We start from the raw sequence: 19,514 nt of genomic DNA, 5'->3' as shown, positions 1-19,514 counted from the left end.
CTGGCTGATTGTCTGGTCATCGGCGCGATGGGGTTTCATCCCTGGTGGTTGATGCGTGTTCCCCATATGGCCCCTCCTCTTTGGCCTGGGTGACAGTATAATTTTCTTTGAATGGTCGCAAGGTTGAAACAATTCTATCGAACAAAAAAAGCATTTCAAAAAATATGACCACAATGTAATTGTGTATTAACCTATGCCAATATGGTAAAAAATGAGGCCTACAAAACAAACTATAATGGCAAAATACAAGTTAGCAACTTAGCATAGCTCCCAAAATTACCGTGTAAGGCCAAAGCTTTAATCGTTACCCTGTGCATGGAGGCCCTCTACTATCATTAGAACAATTAATTCTTGGAAGGAATGCCATATACTTTCCTACAGAATAATAATAAAATATTTATGTTGCACAGAAAAAATTTATTTGGAAAATAACTCATACTCTGATATATGAGTATTAGAAATAAACCAGCACCTCGGATTACAGTGTTGTAGATTGTGATATGGTGATGAATATGTGTTGATAGATCAGCGTCCAAGGAAAGTTTTGTGATTTGTATGCCTTCAGAAACCATTATATCAAGATACCTAGGATTACAATTATTTCTCAAACAGAGAAAAGGAAATTAAACCATGTAAGACATCTCTAGCATAAGACATCCTACCTCTAGCATAAGACATAGAGGTAGGAAATGTATAACCATGTTGCATAAAAAGCAAAACACATAGCGCCATATGAATAGTATAGTAGGATCCCAAGCTTGTAACTGTTTTTTTTTGGAAATGGAGGTAGCCCCGGCCTCTGCATCATGATGATGCATGCGGCCCTCTTATTAAAAATCCAGAAAGTATCATCGTAAAGGTCTTACAGCTCGCAAACGGAGCAAAACAGAGCCGGAGGGCATGTGGTCTCAAATCCTACGCAATAAGTATTTACACTCGAAAACGCTAGCCCAGGTTACCATCAGACCGACTGATTCGCCGTTCTAGAAGGGACTTATGAGAACGAAGGTACAATTACAAAACTATTTCATGCAAGCAATTGATAACCCTCACATGAAGTTATCACAATTAAATGTTCAATTCAAAACTTCACACCATGGCCATAGTTAGCACCTATAGTTCTTGCAGAACTACACAATACAGTTAGTTGTCTAGATTTCAGAGTTGAACATTCAATAAGTGAGTAAGATTTATAAACTCCTCTGTGAAATGAATTGCAGAAAACGGCAGACTGCAGTGCTCTACAACATAAACCAGCTTCACGACACAAACTATACAATCCCGGATTCGTACCAATCCTTACGAAACCCTCGCTTAATGGCCGAATTAACTCACGTGTGTATTTGAGTAATTCGGATTAAAAGAAAATATTCACTAAATACCCCTGATTCCAACTCATGAGCAATCTAAAAGGTCCTAGAATCAACAGGCTTCAATTGGCTTGTTATATGGTTAACGAATTACCCCTAAGATCTGAACCCTAGCATCACCAGGTAAATAGATTGAGATGGCAAACTCAGACGGGGACAGATCCGAGACATGGGCAGCAGCAGCAGTGTACCGGCATGCGCTGAGATTTCTGTGCATCGGAATTAACCAGACTGCCAGACACGTTAGGCCGTCGTCCCGTCCGTGGAAGGTGGGCTTGCCGACGACATTGGGTGATCGAGCGAGGGAGCCAACCACAAAGCTCGGATCTCTGTTGGGTCACGTCGAGCACCTTTGTACCCTGGAGAAAGTGCCGACTGCCGCTCGCGGAGCGCATCGACGTCATAGAACTGCAGAAAAAGCGGTGTACAACAGGATACATCAGGCAGAGTGCTGACCTTGCCATTGATGGAATACCGCCGTATGCCGGGTCCAACACGGCCTATGTCACCTTGACCACGCCAACTTTGCACCACCACCATGGCAGAACACATGCCTCGACGAGGTGCTCCATGGCCGCTGTCCTGGACGCCAGGGAGACCGCGGCAGACCACAGGCCTCGATGAGGTGCACCAAGCTTCTATTCGGAAGCAACTGGGTTGATGCGTTGATGTAATGTTCGCGCGCCAGACTGCGCCGCTAGCAGCCCAACCACCCGGCGGAGCAGTGTCAGGGCGAGGCCTACTGCACGCTCCACCCTAGGATCTGCAACACGAACGCGGACACGTGCCTAGCTTGGCAAGGCAACCAGCACCATGAAATTTAAGTAGTGAGCCTCTCTCGCCGCCGCCGAAGTCGAGGTGGATGCCGACGAGCCTGCCCTTGACTACTTTCCCTCACCGCATGCTACACGGCCACTCCGCCTTATCACATCGCTGCCATCATCGGCCATCGACGGGCATCCAACCAGTCTGCTCCGATGCGAGGGAGATAGAGATGGAGCATCATCATGGCTAGAGTTTCAGAAAAAAAGAAACGTGAAGGGGTGGGCTTTTGAAAAGTTGGGATCGCTACACCCGGAAACAAATCGTAATTGTTGAGCCAGATGGGATACGAGGGAATCTCTGCTGATGCGAGAGAGATTGAGATGGAGCATCGTGGCTAGAGTTTCAAAAAAGGAAACAGGAAGGAATGGGCTTTAGGAAATTTAGGATCGCTACATATGGAAACAAATCGCAATATTTGAGCCGAATGGGATACGACGGAATTAGCGGTGAGGGTGTCGAGGCTTCGTTAGATGGAGCGAACGAAAGAAACGATGTACGGACTCCTCCGAGTAGAGATAGATCGCTTTTTATTTTTGAGAGAACGACTGCTGCTAGCCTGCTACTAACTGGCCCATTTATCTTCTATGATGGGCTGCAATGCTACTTGCTGTTTTGGGCTTTGGCCAATAATAGGATGTACATGTACCTGTATGGCTTCTCGTTAACGAATGACACAAGGAAACAGCCCATGGCCAGTTGTCTAAGAGGAAAAATTAGCGAACAACAACCCCTATTAGGGCCTGTTCGGTTGACAGGGAAAATGAAGGGGTTTGACATGGATTGGCAGGGATTACATCCTCTACAAGTTAAAACCTCCTCCAATCCACCCCAATCCCCCTGTGAGGAGGTGTAACCGAACAAAGCCTTAAGGGGGCGACACGATCGTTGGGGGGGCCTAGCCCCCCCTTGAATCCGTCCCTGCCACCAAGGTTTATTGGTGGGTGATAACCAACAACCCAGTGTACAACTTAAGTGGATTAGTTGGGGATAAGTGCGATCCCACTTCCATGAGTAACTCAGCACCGCACAGGCTAGCCAGTCAATCACACTTGCCCAGTTCGTCTCTGTGCTCCTACTACCCGCGGATGGTAACTGCGTGCTTCATCCAGGGAATACCTGCTTGAGCTTGAGCGGCAGAAAAGCGCGCGAGCGCACCAGCCTCACACCACAGTAGTGACGGCTGTTCAAGTACAGGCTCGTCCAGGTGCTCGTCGACGAGCACGACGGCTCCATCTACGGCGCCGGACCACCAGGCCACCCAGCAACGTTGTGGCAGTGCGTGACACACTGCTCTGGGAGTCCATCGGTGGCGGGGGCGCAAGGAGGAGGGGATGCGGCAGTGGCGGGCATCGAGCGGCGAGCCGGCGACGGTGGGAGTTCATCGGCGTTGGGGCTGCCGGCGACCTAGCCATCGCGTCCAGCCGGCGTAGAAGCTGTGAGGTAGGGGAGGTCGGGAGCGGCTGACTGCGAGGCGGAGGAGGATGGGATGCGGCGGCGGCGCGCGATGGGAGTCCATCAGCGTGGGCTACGCCGCGGCGCCTACTCTACTCTCTCTGTTCGGTCGTCTGCCCGCTGGTGAATTAGTTGGGATTCCAATGGGCTAATAGGGCTAGCCCACTTAATTTTCTTCTTGTCCAATGGGAGCCCAGTAGCTCAATTTAAGTGGCACAAGGGGGAAGGCCGTGGAGTTCTTGCCGCTGGGCGCTGGCCACCACCCACTCACTGGGCTGAACCTACGTACACTGTTCCACCCAGACACGTACGCGTACGAAGCTAGCCTTGTTAAGCAGGCAGCTGGATTGATTTCGTGAAGCTAGCTTTGCAGTAGCCGGCTAAAGCTACATGCACTACTTCGATCGATCTCGCCGGAACACACACGGCACGGGACACATCGATTTAACGGCAGAGCTCACGGCCACGCTGGCCTCGGGCTGCTCGTGGACGCCGCCATGGACCTGCTAAGAGCACAATGTCCGATTGCGAGGAAGCACAAGGGTGGCGGTGGAGAGCTGCATAAGTTGCCGTGCAGATGGAACTGGATGGCGCAGAGAAAAAACAAGACCGTGTGGGGGACGGACTGTTCCGGCTGGAAGGTGACCTCGCGTGAGCAATAAATGAAGCGACGGCCCACGGCCTTTTTTATATCGCGTACAGTTAGAATACAAGTTGAAATGATACCTACTCCCTTCGTTCCGAATTACTTGTCTTGGATTTGTCTAGATACAGATGTATCTACACACGAATCCACATGTGAATGAATGGCCAAGATATCAGATGCATCTGAGCCTGGGCTTAGAAACGAATTTCCGATATATGAAGACTCTAACATAAGTAGAGCCACCTATTCCTGACAAAGTGGATTGGCAAGCTCTACTTATGTTAGAGTTTGCATATATCTCCTTCCTAAGTTTCTCCCACTCTACTTTCTCGCTTTCTCTAATTTCCTTTTTCTTTTTATCGCTAACTCTAGTTATGTTCTTGGTATGAATTAACGCATCATTATCATGAGTCCAATTCCAGCTTCCCTTCTAATTACATATTACAAGCACATCTTCAGCATTCTTCCTTTTCACTTTGGAAATTGTGCCGCCGGGAAAAAAGAAGCATTGTTATACGTAGAAAAAGGATAAATAACATCTATAAATAAAATGTGCAAGAGGTAAACAGAAGGTGAATTTAGCGGACTAGCCTCCAATTTTACATTGACAAATCGTCAGCACCATTTTGCGTGAGAAACACACCTATCACTGAATCTACGGTGGATCCTCCCCACGGAGACAAATTTGTTGGTAATTGCATACAAACACGAAAACATAAGAACATAATAATAAGAAAGAACAATTGAAAATAGTCCCCTCACTTCTCCACATTGCGCCGCCGTTGCTCTTTCTTCCTCCTTGCGCCCTCCGCCATAGCCTCTGTAAACCCAAGCTTTTTGCATTAGCCTTAGAAAAGCTCGCCGCCTCTGTTACTATGGCAAAGAAGAAGAGCAGCAAGGCCGCCGCGGCCACCACTGCTTCTGCAGCCGCAGATCCTTCCAAGAAGAAAACCGGTGATTGGGCGAAGTCCAGTGGCTAAATCGGCGGTGCTTGGCGCCGTCTTCCTCCTTGGAGGCACTATTTAGGACCTCATGTCGCCGGCGGGATCTCAAAGGCGTGAAGGTGTTGGGCCATCACGTAGGCCGCAGGGTGGTGGTGTTGTCTGGCACCATGGCGGCGTCGATGGCAGGCCTGGCAAGGTCGATGCTTTGATCCATGTCTCAAAGATGGGTCAACGAAAGATGGCGGCGGAGCGTGTGCGATGGTGCACGTTGTGGGTCGGTCGGACCGATTCGTGCTCCCAACTCGCCGCTAGGCGTTTTGGTAAGGCCTCCGGCTTTCAAGTGTGAGGTCAGGGCCAGGGCCGGTCCTGAGATTTTGGGGGCCCGGGGCGAAACTGAAACCTAGGGGCCCTCAACATAAACATCAAAGTTACGGGCTATGGAGAAGGTATACAACAGAGCGTGATGCAAAGACATGTTTAAACTACATCTGTAGGAGTATACCAAAAGGGACAGAAGACTCCAAGAATAGTCATAAAACAATTTGTATCCTAAATGCACTATTGAATTCAAATTTTGAATTCTCGTAATGACAATGGTAAGACTGTTACCGCAAATAGGATTATATGAGAAATTAGATAGATGAGTAAATCCTTATGATTGATGCGGAAAATATTTCTTCATAACTTCAAAACTTAGATACCTTTATATCTTCAAAATCAAATCTACAGTGCCGCGATAGTGCAAAGTTACTCCCACCTAGTTATGCATATGATGAAATCAAGAGTTAATTACCCAATTATGTTGTCATTGCTCAGTTCATCTATAAATTAACCACCATGAGCTGCATCCAGAACCTCTTTCTTCCCTTGAGAATTGAGATCTATAGCGTCATGTGAACATCAGTATTAAACCACAGAATCATAATGATTAATTGTGCAAATAGTGAAAGATGTCGTCCAGCAAAACTCACCTCTATAGACGACACATAGCAGCACCGATCCGCCGCTGATTTCCGGCGTCGACCACGTCCCGTGAGATCCAGGCCTCTTGCTTGAGAAACCTCTCCTGGTTCATCTGCCACAATCTAGGCTTGAGATGAAAAAGTGGCGACTGCTGCGTTTGTGATGGCGATGCATGCGTTTGGTCGATCCCGTGAGTCAATGCGTGAGTTATGCCGATGTATCAGACTTTCCATCTACAATTTTCGCAAAAATAAGACTTTCCATCGACAATAGCTGCTACCACTTGGGCGATGGGCCAGCACAGATGAACTTTTTTTACTGCAGCCTAAATCATAGGCCTGATGCAAAATACATATTTGGGGGCCCCTCCACCAAGGGGGGCCCGGGGCGGCCGCCCCCCCTGCCCCCCCTCAGGGCCGGCCCTGGTCAGGGCACATGACTCGGAGATTGCCACCCCATTCATCAAGGTTGTAGGTGCGACAACTGTAGTTAATGAGGTGGCTTCGGGTTGATCTCTGTATTTTCTTTGTAGAAGATGGACCACGCTGATCTGGAGGTCAGATTTACTTGGATAGTTGTCCGCGAAGACATGAATTTGATATGTTTAAGGTGGTGGGAAACCAACGGTTATTGTTAGGATAATAGTGTTCAAAATTAACAAAGCCTATGAAGGAGAAGAAGTTGGAGGAACCATTATTGAGCACCGCGACCACCACAACGTCGAGACATCAGGCAAGCGGTGACCTACCTAATGCCCCACGACTAAGGGCATGTTCTGATCTCCTCCAACTTCACAAAACTTCTCAAAAATCAACTTCTCACGCTAGCTTCTACTCTGTCTGGCGATCATGATACGTTCAGCTCGATGGATAGCTTCTTCGAGCGCTCCATTGGCTGGAAGCCCAGCTAACCAAAATCTGGCCTGTTCGGAGGCATTTGGGCCGACTTGCACAACCCATTTCGAGGGTGAGAGGAGAGCGAACAGTTTTCCGAAATCACTAATTAAGGAGTACTCCGTGCGGAGATCACTCCAACTCTTTCAGGTTGCGACAAGTGGCACGCTGCATGTGCGCCACTTGTTACAACCGGGGAGTTTTCTCTTTTTTTCGTAGATCCGTTTATTCAAAACATTTTATCTTTTAAACCGTGCGTCCAAATCTGAACCGATTTCGCCGTTGGATTCCACGCGTCGAGATCTTCAAAATTAGATCTCATGTTGATAGGTTTTGACGAACTTTTTTTCACAAAAAAATCGGACGAAAAAACCAGATGAAAAAACCGAACTGGGAGCACGGGTTTTCCCTTTCCGAAAGAGGCACGGCCGTGCCTCTGACGAAATCACAACCATGTCTCTCGCGGAAGCAAAACCGTGCCTCTCGCGAAAGAAAACAAAACAGAAAATGCGTATTTTTTTTCGTTTCTGAGGAGGCACGGCCGTGACTCTCACGAAAGCACAACCATGCCTCTCACGGAAGCAAAACCGTGCCTCTCACGAAAGAGAAAAAACAGATAACGTGTTTTTTTCATTTCCAAGAGGCATAGCCATGACTCTCGCGAAAGCAGAACCGTGCCTCTCGCGGAATCAAAACCGTGCCTCTCGCAAAAGGAAAAAACAGAAAATACATTTTTTTTCGTTTCCAAGAGGCACGGTCGTGCCTCTCGCGAAAACAAAACCGCGACTCTCACAAAAAATGCGATTTTTGTGCAACAATTTTTTTTGGTCAAAAAGCTAGGGAAGACCGGCGGAAAACCAAAACGTCAAAAAACCCCTGGAAAAAAACCGTTTAAAAATCCAAAAAGGCATGCGGAAAAAAAAATCCGGAGGGAGCGCCAGAGTGCGACACGTGACGAATGGCTGAGAACACGCCAAGTGGCGCTGATCGTTGCGAGGCTCCCGAAGGAGCGCTCGTTAATTAGTTGCTCCCACAGTTTTCTTTACGTACCGATTCGTTTTCCTTACGAGCGTGGAGCTAACCGTTTTCTTTAGCGGTGGCAGTTCTGCCATAATATCATCGAACTTCATCTTTTCGTTTTTGTGGAGCTGGGCCGACCTCGCTCTAGATATTTTTTTACGGGAAATCTTACTTTATTAATCAAAGGATGGATATATCGCTCCAGATTTTAACACTGCGATAGATCACAGCTTCTCGGGGCTAAATCGTTCGGCTCGGCTTTGCTCCAGAATTTTGGGAAGCTAGGAGCGGTAGGAGATCAGAACATGCCCTAAGTTAACAAAACCTACGGAGGAGAAGAAGTTGGAGGAATCATTATTTTCTCTTTTCAGTTTACGTTATATTATTCAAAAAATGATAAAATTAGAAAAAAATATTTAAAATATTTTGAGATGATTTAAAAAGGTTGTGATTTAGAAAGTGTTTGAATTTGAAAAATATTCAGATTTGAATAAAGTTCGTGTGCTCGCGCGGCGCTGGGCTAGGCTCATAAAGGCCGACGCTTGAGCTACGCGAGGAACCAATCATAGCGTCATGCGAGGAATATGGGCACCCGGCAGCGGGAGCTCCTTTTTTTTTGTTGAGAAACAACGCGCTTTATTTCATATCAGAATGTTTTGGGGGATACAAAGATTCTCTGGAGGACCATTAAGCCACACATGACGGCCAAAATCTGAAGTAGTAGCCATCCTAGCTAAATTGTGTGCTTCACCGTTGCTCACGCGACGCACAGGGGGCGCGCGACTGGGCCGGCCCATTCGCCGTCTCGCGCGGAACGTAAAATTTGCAATAAAGAATATCAGGCTACTGCTAGGAATTGAACACATGACCTGCTTCTCACGCGCGCGACGGGCTAGCCACCAGGTCAGGCCAGCTACTCGGCAACATTGGCAGCACCACGCTTAAAACAAACGGCCAGCAGCGGCAAAAAAATAAAAACCAGTTCTCCAAATTCCAAAAAATAAAACTTGCAACATTTTTTTTTGAAACGCAAACATTATTGGGGCACTCGAAATTTTTACAAACAAATAGGAAAGAAAAATTTCATGCAGGTCTTTTTTCGAAATTACGAACTACTTTTCATAAATGCAAAACATATTTTAAAAAACAATAACGAAAATTGAAAAACTGAACATTTTTCAAAATTTAACAATTTTACAGAAACTCAATCATTACTTGACTTCACGAATTAATTTTGAAAGACGATCATTTTTTTAATTTGTGAATAAAATTTTGAGAATTATATCACTTTTAGAATATGTGAACAATTTTGGAAAACAGGAACATTTTTTAAAATTCTCATTTTTCTAAATTTTTTAACAAAAATTAAACAATGTAGAATTGTTTTGAATTGGTGAACAAATTTTGAAACATGAAAACAATTTTTTTTTAATTTTCAAAATTTTGCAAAATGGAATGAATTTTGGAAATCGCATAACATTTTTGGTTTTGTCAAAAAAAATGTGGAAACATAATTTTTTTTTTGAAATTCCCAAACATTTTTAATTTACAAACAAAATTTTAAACAGGTGAACAATTTTTGAATTAGTGAAAACAATCAGGAAACATGAACATTTTTTAAATTCCAATAAATTTTTGAATTTTTGAACAAAAATTTAAATAGGTGAACAGTTTTTGAATTTAGGAACAAAATTTGAAAACTATAGCATTTTTAGAATATGCGAACAATTTTGAAAAACAGGAACATTTTTCAAATTTCCATTTTTTTAATTTGGGAACAAAAACTAAACATGCAATACTTTTTTTGAATTTGTGAACAAAATTTGAAATCTGAACATTTTTTAATATGTGAACAAATTTTGAAAACAATATATATTTCTGGAATTCGCAATATGGAATGAATTATTAAAATTCCGGAACCTTTTTCAATTTCTCATTATTCTTAACTAGGAACATTTTTTTGAAATTCCCAAAACATATTTGAATTTGTGAACAACAATTAAACATGTGAACAATTTTGGAATTTATAAACACATTTTTTAAAATGGGAACTTTTGTGAAAACGAATTTTTTTGGTTTGTGCGCAAAATTTTAAAAGGTGAACGTTTTTTGAATGTCCAAACATTTTCTGGAACGAAGCAAACAAATTTTGAAATTTTGTTTTCCTTCGTAATTTATGAACAAAGTTTGAAAACTCAAACATTTTCTATAAACTGAACAAAATTTGAAAAGTCGAACATTTTTGAAAAAGAAAATTTGAGAAAGAGAATGAAAAGGAAAAAAAGAAAACAAAAAAAATGAAAAAAATGTAAAGTAAACAAAGAGAAAAAGGAATAAAGGAGAGAAAAGGAAAAGAAGAAAGAGGGAAAGAAAGAAAAGAGAAGCAGAATAGAAAAAAAATACGATTTAGGAACCTTCTAGAAGTTTTTCAAAACCATAAAAAACCAGCTGGAAACTTGGAGAAGGTTCCCAAAACTGGAACGCTGAAACCACTTAAACGGGCCGGCCCAAATCCGAACGATCCCTCGATTGCCTGTGCGAAACAGCGACATCTTGCCGCAGCGAGCGGCGAATAGGTTTTTCCCCCCGGCAGCCACATGATATGTTAAATAGGAGTGCCAATTTGTGTGCAATATACCTACCTTCCCAACCCCAAGAAATGAACATATCTGACGTTTTGTAAGCGAGGCAAATTGAACTTTTTACCATTGACCAATAAGATGTGATTAGAGAGGATAGGAGAAAATAAAAAACTCGTTTGAAGAACTTGATGTGCTACATATGTATTTTCATGACGAGCAAATTAACTATTTTCTGTCTAGCAAACTATTTATAAGACCAAAAAATATCTTAAAATAATTTGTTCATAGTACAAACTTCAACCAAGATGTCTCAATCTCTCCTTGGACATCCGCCCACCCCCATACGCGTACTCCGCCCTCCGCGCGTTCCGGAACACGCAGCACCTAGACTGGACGGGCGTGAGGTCGCGCTGCATGTAGTCGGCCGGCACCTCGCGGCACGCGCGGGAGCTGGCCACGCACGCCAGCGCGGGGCTGTGGAGCCCGGAGGAGTACTAAGGCTGATCATGATGGGAGTAATATAGGTAGTAACATAGATGTCATATAAGTAAAAATGATGAGGTGGCAAGTAATTAATGAGGATAGAGGCAAATAGAGTAACATAATATGTTACCATCACATAGCACTTTTCAATGCAAAATGAATCTACAAAGTAATAAATGAAGACATATATAACACTACACACTATGAAGATAGTAACATGGTACTCCCTCCATTCCAAAATATAGTGCGCCCGCGCTTTCCGAGATCCAATTTTGACCATAAATTTAATCAGTGAGACCAACTGCGGCAGGAGAAAAAGAATTATATAATTGAAAACTTCTTTCGAATATGAATTCGCTGATATAATTTTTGCTCCCGCCGCAATCGGTCTTGATAGTTAAATTTATGGTCAAAGTTGAAGCACGAGGATAGAGGAAGCAATATATTGTAGAATGGAGGGAGTATGTCATTAGTCTCTGTTATTCTTCACTATGGCCAGCCTAACGAAGTTTTTATATTTGTCCCTAAATATACGCACTACTACCTCTCATTTGTTGGCCAGATCTTGTTATTTATTGCTTCGTGCACGGCATGCATCCAATCAGGCAACGCTAAATATGGGACGCAGTAATTAATGTCGTTCTGCTTAAAATTTGAAGGAAGAAAGCGATGTTATGCTTAACTACGTGAGCGGTTTTTAATAAGGGGGAGCCGGCGGACCTGGAGGGGCAGTTTCGGCCTTTAGGAACACTAGTAGAGTGCCCATGCGTTGCCACAGGCTCTTGACATATGACACATATAAACAATATAACACAAACGTAATAATTTAAGAAATTCAGTCGTCTTTGCAATGTAGAATGATAACAAGAAGTAAAATAACGACATGTCCATGACAAAACTGAGCGAAATTTGATCTTAACAGGTAGTACCAATATATCAATATCTAGATGATGCGCTTAAGAATTTCTTTCACAATATCAGGAAAGTTGCCTTTACCTTCATTACGCCGATGTTTCAGCAAGTATAATAAAAATTTCTTCCTCATCTCGTACCCGTCCTGCACAAACAATTATGTCCTTAGTATGAAACTTTCACGCAGGATGTTTTATGTCATGCAATAAACGATACGCACCATGCAAGCTGGCTTGACCAATTCTTTACCGTTCCACCACAACATAAAATGAAAAACAAAATAGCCAGACACATTCCTGCAATTTATTATATTAATAATATAAATAATATAGTGATTAGAAAAATAAATATTTTAATTATGAATTCATTACCCGTCTATACTCATAGGAACACAAAGTGGAAATAAACGTTGCCATTTAGATATATCATAATTCCAACCAGGCATCTTGATTTCAAGTGCTTCTTTAAAATCCCTTGCAAAACTTTTTAATTTCAGTGAATGCCTCAAATTTTTATCCTCTGTCGGTTGTGATGTTTGAATAGGGTCCATAATATGTAGACGATGTGCCTCTTTGTCTATGACATACAATATGTACCGGCCAATGGATGCATAGAAAAGATAAATCTACAAGTGGAGGTATTAGATACAACAATAAACCATGATAACAAAACGGAAAAAACTTTACTTACCATGTTGCATGATGAGATGTTGTCCATCATAGGCCAGCTATCAAATAATGATGACAACTTCTTAATAGTCTCCTTATCACAAAACTTCTGACCTCGTATTGACTCTAGCATCATGGACTACGTAAAAAAAATATAATTGCTCAACATGGTGATGCTAATGGCACATAGAATGAAGAGTAATGATAACTTACACAAAACCTTAGATCCATGTAGTGTATAGGAGGGTCTGTGAACAATACCCCCTCGTCACATGCCAGTATACGCACGGCAATGTTGAAGCAATCATTGTCCATAGGTTGATCCATGTTAAGTATGCACTGAAGTTTCTTAAGGCTTAAGCCCATTCGATCAGGTGTCAAGATAAGGACCCATTCATCCCTAACAATTCGATGGTAAGAAGAATGATAATAAACATGAGCACAATATTGATGGCAACACATGATACTTACTCCAACAACCCCGCATCATCGACCTTCATTATGTAGTTGCAGAGGCCGGCAAATAACTCATGTTGGTCTGTGGGCATGAAAGTTACTGGGGCAGAACATTTGTCTTTCACTACGTCATGTGGATTATCCAGGATCTCGACATCAAAATTAGCTAAACTTTTTTCATCATCAGGTTGATGGTATATGGGACATCCTTTTAGCTTATTAAGCTCCGAATCAAGCAAAATGATTATTAATTTTCGTCTAAAGTGTTTCATATCCTCCTAAAAAAACAACAGGAATTAAAATAATATTTCTGAGATAAAAAATCAGATAATGTAAAAAACATGAAATACCTGGGTGAACTCGTCAGATAGTGCATTTGATGTCCAATATTCCATATAATTTAGCATAATTAGTCCACATGACACGCTATAATATATTGAAATAAATATTTAGAAGTTTACTCAAATAATTGTAATAAAAAAACCATTGTAGCAAGTGTTTACCCATCCGTTTGTATTGCTTCTTGAAACTGCTCTATGACGGTCCATTTTGTAACGTTGAGATTAGGCCACCTATGATCTTTGTTAAACTCCAGACTATGCTCTGCAAGTTTTAGATGCTTCTCGAGTCCTATTAACTAATTTTTTATATGTGATAAGCATTAGGTATTAAGGCAAACAAAACAATGTTTAATATGAGCAAAAACAATAGATAGTTACCGTAGTAGCAAGGTCATCGCGTTTCATCCGAGAACCAAGTGAGTCCAATACTTGAATCTCACGTTTTTTGGAATTGGCGACTGCTAGATACCAATGGTAGCTCGGCATATTAATCGGAATAAATAACTGGTGCAAAAATCATACTGGTCAGAGTGAGCATTAGATATTAATATTAAAGGGATGACTATAGAGACGACACTAACCATATCTTGATCCAGATAAGTATTAACATGATGTATGATGTGACGATATTTTGATGGATCTATGTCTTTTTCACCATCTTCTTTTATTTGGCCAGATAGATACGTGCTAATAATGTGCACTTTTTCACCTGCCCTATCTCGTAGATGGGCATGATCAAGCATGCAATATATGTAAGCATTTATCACCTGCAATCAACGTTTCAATTAAATTAACATTTTACGCTATTAAATTTTGTTCATACTATAAATTTCAAAGTTTATAAAATTGGTCTTACACCATCATGTAAAAACATATCATCTTTCAAAAGGCATTCTAAATCCTCTGTTGATAACAAGGCATCTCCAATGTCCACGAATTTGGTTTTCTTGGGGGCAGACATGATTGATTCGATTGTTGTAATATCTCTAGGGGTACAAACATAGTTTGTAGACATAATACAAATGTGAGTCTAGTTAGTTTCCAAAATGAGCAAATTTAGCTAACTACAATAGGCAATCTCACACAGAAAATATTGATGATAAATTTAAAAAAAATACCTTGTGGGATAATATTTAGATTGGCATCTTTTTTTGGTTTGTTATGATATATCACCGCTTCGACATTATTATTTTGTAAAAATGTAGATGAATTTTGGTCCCCTTTCAACGACGTCCCGACTGAGTCATCAACGGATTTTTTCTGTGCATCTCCAAAGTCCATACACATGTCTCCTAATTTCTGAAATAACAAATAAATTTAAAAATAGACCTTTCGTGATATCATCTATAATATAAATGTATAGGAAGGTTAGTCATATGCACCTCTTCTCGTGGTGATTCAGTGCGATCTGTCATCATTACATCAGTGAGTATGTTTGAACCCATTACTTTATATATATACTAAAATATAAATAACTAAATGTTATAACACAAATAATTAATCTGAAATAAAAAATACATTTAATTATATTACAATATCTAGATGCTTAAATCATTTTACTAACACAACTATTTTCAATGTAATAAAATAATCTTTTCATTATATTATTAAAATGTTCTACTAAAATCAATTTAGTAACACAACTATTTTCTCTATAATGTGCATGGAAACGTAAGTATTCATCTGAAATTGCTTAAATGTTTTAAAAATATTTTTATAGGCTATGCAAAATTGTCCAACAAAATTTAAAAATGCAAACAAACCAGAAATAACAAAGTATATTTGTTTTTAATCTGTTTTTTTGTTGATACCCTCTGTTTAACATTTTTATCCACAAATGCAAACAAACCAGAAATAACAAAGCACAAAATTTTATATTTTTATCAACCATGTTTAATCTATATATATCATCCTATTTTTTGGGAAATGTGTAAACTATAAATATATATGTAAACTCTTAATAACAACTACAACTGGACATATGGGCCGGTCCGAAACGGCACGGCCAGGGCAGGCTTAAACGCGCCAAACTAATTACTTATATAGGACATGAAAAATTAGCCAAAAGAATTACAGAAACTTGCAAACATAACTTATACAACAAAGTATTATAATTTTTTCCTTTCTCTTTTATTGTCATACAATTAGTATTCAGGATTATTTTTATTAATCATATTTAATAACACACACACACATATATATATATATATATATATATATATATATATCTTTATATGAGTTTCATATACATTTAATATATAAGATTTCTTTTAATAAATTAGTACAAATGTCAGGATATCATTTCTAACGTCGAGCACAATTTGCACGTAAGCATAAAATTTGATATCCACCACGGCAAAAAAACAGGCAAATGGTAAATAGGGTTACAATATAAATGGTAAAATGGGCCATCCTAAAAAATTCCTATAAAAGAAATTACCTTTTGTATGACATTATTTTTGAGGGAACAATTGTTACCATGTAAAATGGGCCGGCCATACACGTAATGGCCCGGCCAGGATCACTCGGGCCAGGCACACGTGCTGGCCTCACCGGCCCAGCCAGGCCCAAGCTGGATCACAGCCCGACCCGACAACCCACAAGACAGGCTCAAAGCCCTAGCCGTCTGCCCTCCCCCGCCGCATTGCAACCCTAGCCACACTCACTTATCCCCTCCACCAACTCACTTCCACACCTACTTTTCCTTCCACTTCTCCCCTTCCCCGCCGCATCCCAAGCCTCGACTTCTCCCATCCCCCGCAGCAACGCCGACTGCATCCACCAGCCGCGCAACTCCGACCGCCAGCCGCCGTGCAACTCCGACGGCCAGCCGGGAGACTAAGCCCGCCGAGCGACGGATCTGTCCCATGCGCCGCCGCCGTCCCGCCGGATCTGTCCCATGCGCAAGGAGAGTGTCAACAACTACTGTCCTATCCACTTCTCCCCTCCCCCGCCGCATCCCAACCCTCGACTTCTCCCCTCCCCCGCAGCAACGCCGCTTGCATCGGCCAGCCGGCTGCCGCACAACTCCGACCGCCGGCAGATCTGTCACACAAACACCTAACCACTCTCCTTCCCCTACCTCACTCCACTCCCGCCGCTCTTGACCTGACGGCGGCGGCATCCTCTCCACTCTCCTTCCCCTCACCCACTGTACTGTCTGTGCTCTCGCCCCCACGGCGGCAAAACCGACAACCACGGCTCTCACCGAATCGCTCGAATCCATGCGACGACGGTCGCACCGTAGATCTAGCGGGCGACGGGTGTTATTCCTCCTCGACGGACGACCTGATGCGCCAGGAGAGTAGCACAGATCCGGCGTTGATGGAGTTGAGAAGCAAGGTCAACGTGACCATCTCCTCGGTAAGCAGCTCCCCCCATGGCCATTTCGGTTTACACCATTTTTTTTTGTGTGTAATGATGATGGACTAGATTACTGCTTTGATGATTTCTTTGCAACCGCCCACCCCAGGTTGATGGAGATTTGTGATGAGAGGGAGACAACCTACCCCAAGCTCTGTCTCGGCAATGCACGGACGAAGGCCACAAATCCAGTTATTACTTGCATGCCTGGCTGCTCATCATGAGTAAGCTCCTCCTTAACCACAACATCCCCCCCATGCATCAAATATCTCATGCTCCATACATCAAATATCTCATGCAGACATATCTGCTCATTGTTTGAATATTATATGGTACGTCTGCATCATGTTCACCCTATCATAATTCAGTACTTGTAAATGTAGTCAAAGCTACCTGTTATTATGTGATATAGTATTTGTACATGCAGTTGTCTACAAAATACTTGGTCAGATCTTCCACAAGATTTTTCAGTTGGATTAAACACTATATTTTCATCTGACTTGTAATTAACAAAATGCTTTCTTCAACGTTTGGGAACATGATTCAGTAGTTAGGTTCTCAGTCTAGTATATTTCTGTGAGGCAAGAAGAGGATATAATTTATATTTGTGGTCATGATACATGATTATTATATTTTTGTTTCAAGATGTGTCAACCTCATGCAACAACAATATGAGCATGATACAAAATTGTTTCTTTCTTATTGTGTTACATATCTGTTAATGTTGCCAGTTTGCATAAGTCAGATTTTGCACCCTTTTGAAAAATATAATTACTTTGCCATTCAAGTTAAATTGTTTCCAAAAAATACATGCATACTATTTGGTTGTACAATGCTATTTGGTTGTACAATGCTATTTGGTTGTATAATCTAGTTGCATATGTATAATGGTAAAATTTCATATCCAAAAATTACATTTCCAAAAAACACAAAAAGAAAATATGTGTTTTAAAGGATTTAATTAAATTTGTTAATCAAGCTTATTTGTTGTGCCCCAATCGTACATATGCTAGCTTCCTCCGTATCTACAGTAGACATGTTGACCGTTTAAATTCGATCAATCTATGTATAACAATGATATTTTAAAATCTCTCAATTTAAATATCTATTGATCATCTGCCTATCAATAAAACTAATCGAAAAATTTCTGTGTGTGAGCCGAGATGTGTGTAATGCGGTGTTGAGAATGAGCACTGAGAGCAGAGAGATGGAGCCGTGGGACGACAAATACAACTCCTACAGCACCAATATGTTAAAAGGCATGGGAGCAGGTACGTGAGAACAAAATATCGACTAAAATGACCGGTTCACATTGATTTCATACAGTCGCGTGTCTGGTTAACTATCAATAACCATTTCATTATTTGTCTATGCTATGTGAGGGTGTAACGATGATGGAGTACATTTACTGACATGTGTGTTGAAGTCCAGTTAGGGTGCGTTTGGGAGTGAAGTATTTTGGTTTGTTTGACTAAGCCGGATTCCGTCAGCACACACTGAGTAATCCTTCAAACATATTGCTTAGGCGAAGCTAAGTTAGCAGATGCTAATTTATTTGGCCATGAAGTAGTTATATGAAAAAAACTGTAGGAAAACAATAGCAGCAAAACACTTCGGTAGACTTGACAGTACTCAGAAAATGTATGTTTTTTAGCATCCAGAGTATTTGTTGCCCACAAATCAAAAAATAGTGGTTTCACAGTAGTTCAGTTCTTACTAAAATTATACTGCCAAACTATGCCTTGCTCACTCAAAAAATTGACCAGTTGAATATTTTGTTGTTTTATTTGGAAGATCTGTGGTAGTCTGAACAATACTGAACTTAACTATGAATCATGATGATTTTTGCGCGAGGGTCTAAAACTTACATGTGATGGTAGTTCTGCTTTGTAATTAAAAGAACACTCTTAAATATTGCATTGAGAGACAATCACCCAGTTTTGGTCAGTTTAAAAAAATAATTATAATTGGTGTTGCTATTGTACATAACTCAAAGTCTATTATATCAATTGCAAGTTTTTCTTAAAGTACTGCATTTTGACATGCATAAATTATCTCTCGAGATAAGCTTCTTCAGTTTACTAATTATTTTTTCCTACTAACTATGTTTTTCATGAAGGGACTAAACAGAGCAAAGGGAAGAAAGATAATGGACCAATATTGGAGAAGTTGAGTGCACGAAATAATCTGTTGATCTTCTTGTAATTTAAAACCATTTAACCTTTTACCAGGAAAAAAATATTAATTTTACATTTGATGATTGCCATGGATAAATAAAATAAATATACTTTCTAACTGACATTTTGATTGGTTACATAAACTTTGCTGATTCCACACTATTGTATCTCTTACTGAAAGTTTACATTGCCTACTTGTTTCACATGATTGTGAAAATTTAGTTTGCTAGTAATTGATATGCGTATTAAGTACGACCTGGTAATTCTATCATCATCAATATTTGTTCTTCCCTATGACCCATGTGAATCAGCATGAAACAACTCTTCGGAATATGACTCTGTTACAAATAAAATTCGTTTTTGATTGTAAAAATTCAAACAATTGTCTCTCTTTGAATATTATTTAAATATTTTATATT

This window comes from Triticum aestivum, chromosome 1A (genome assembly GCF_018294505.1).
Source record: "Triticum aestivum cultivar Chinese Spring chromosome 1A, IWGSC CS RefSeq v2.1, whole genome shotgun sequence".
NCBI lineage: Eukaryota > Viridiplantae > Streptophyta > Magnoliopsida > Poales > Poaceae > Triticum > Triticum aestivum.
Note: the sequence above shows the minus strand (reverse complement) of the source record.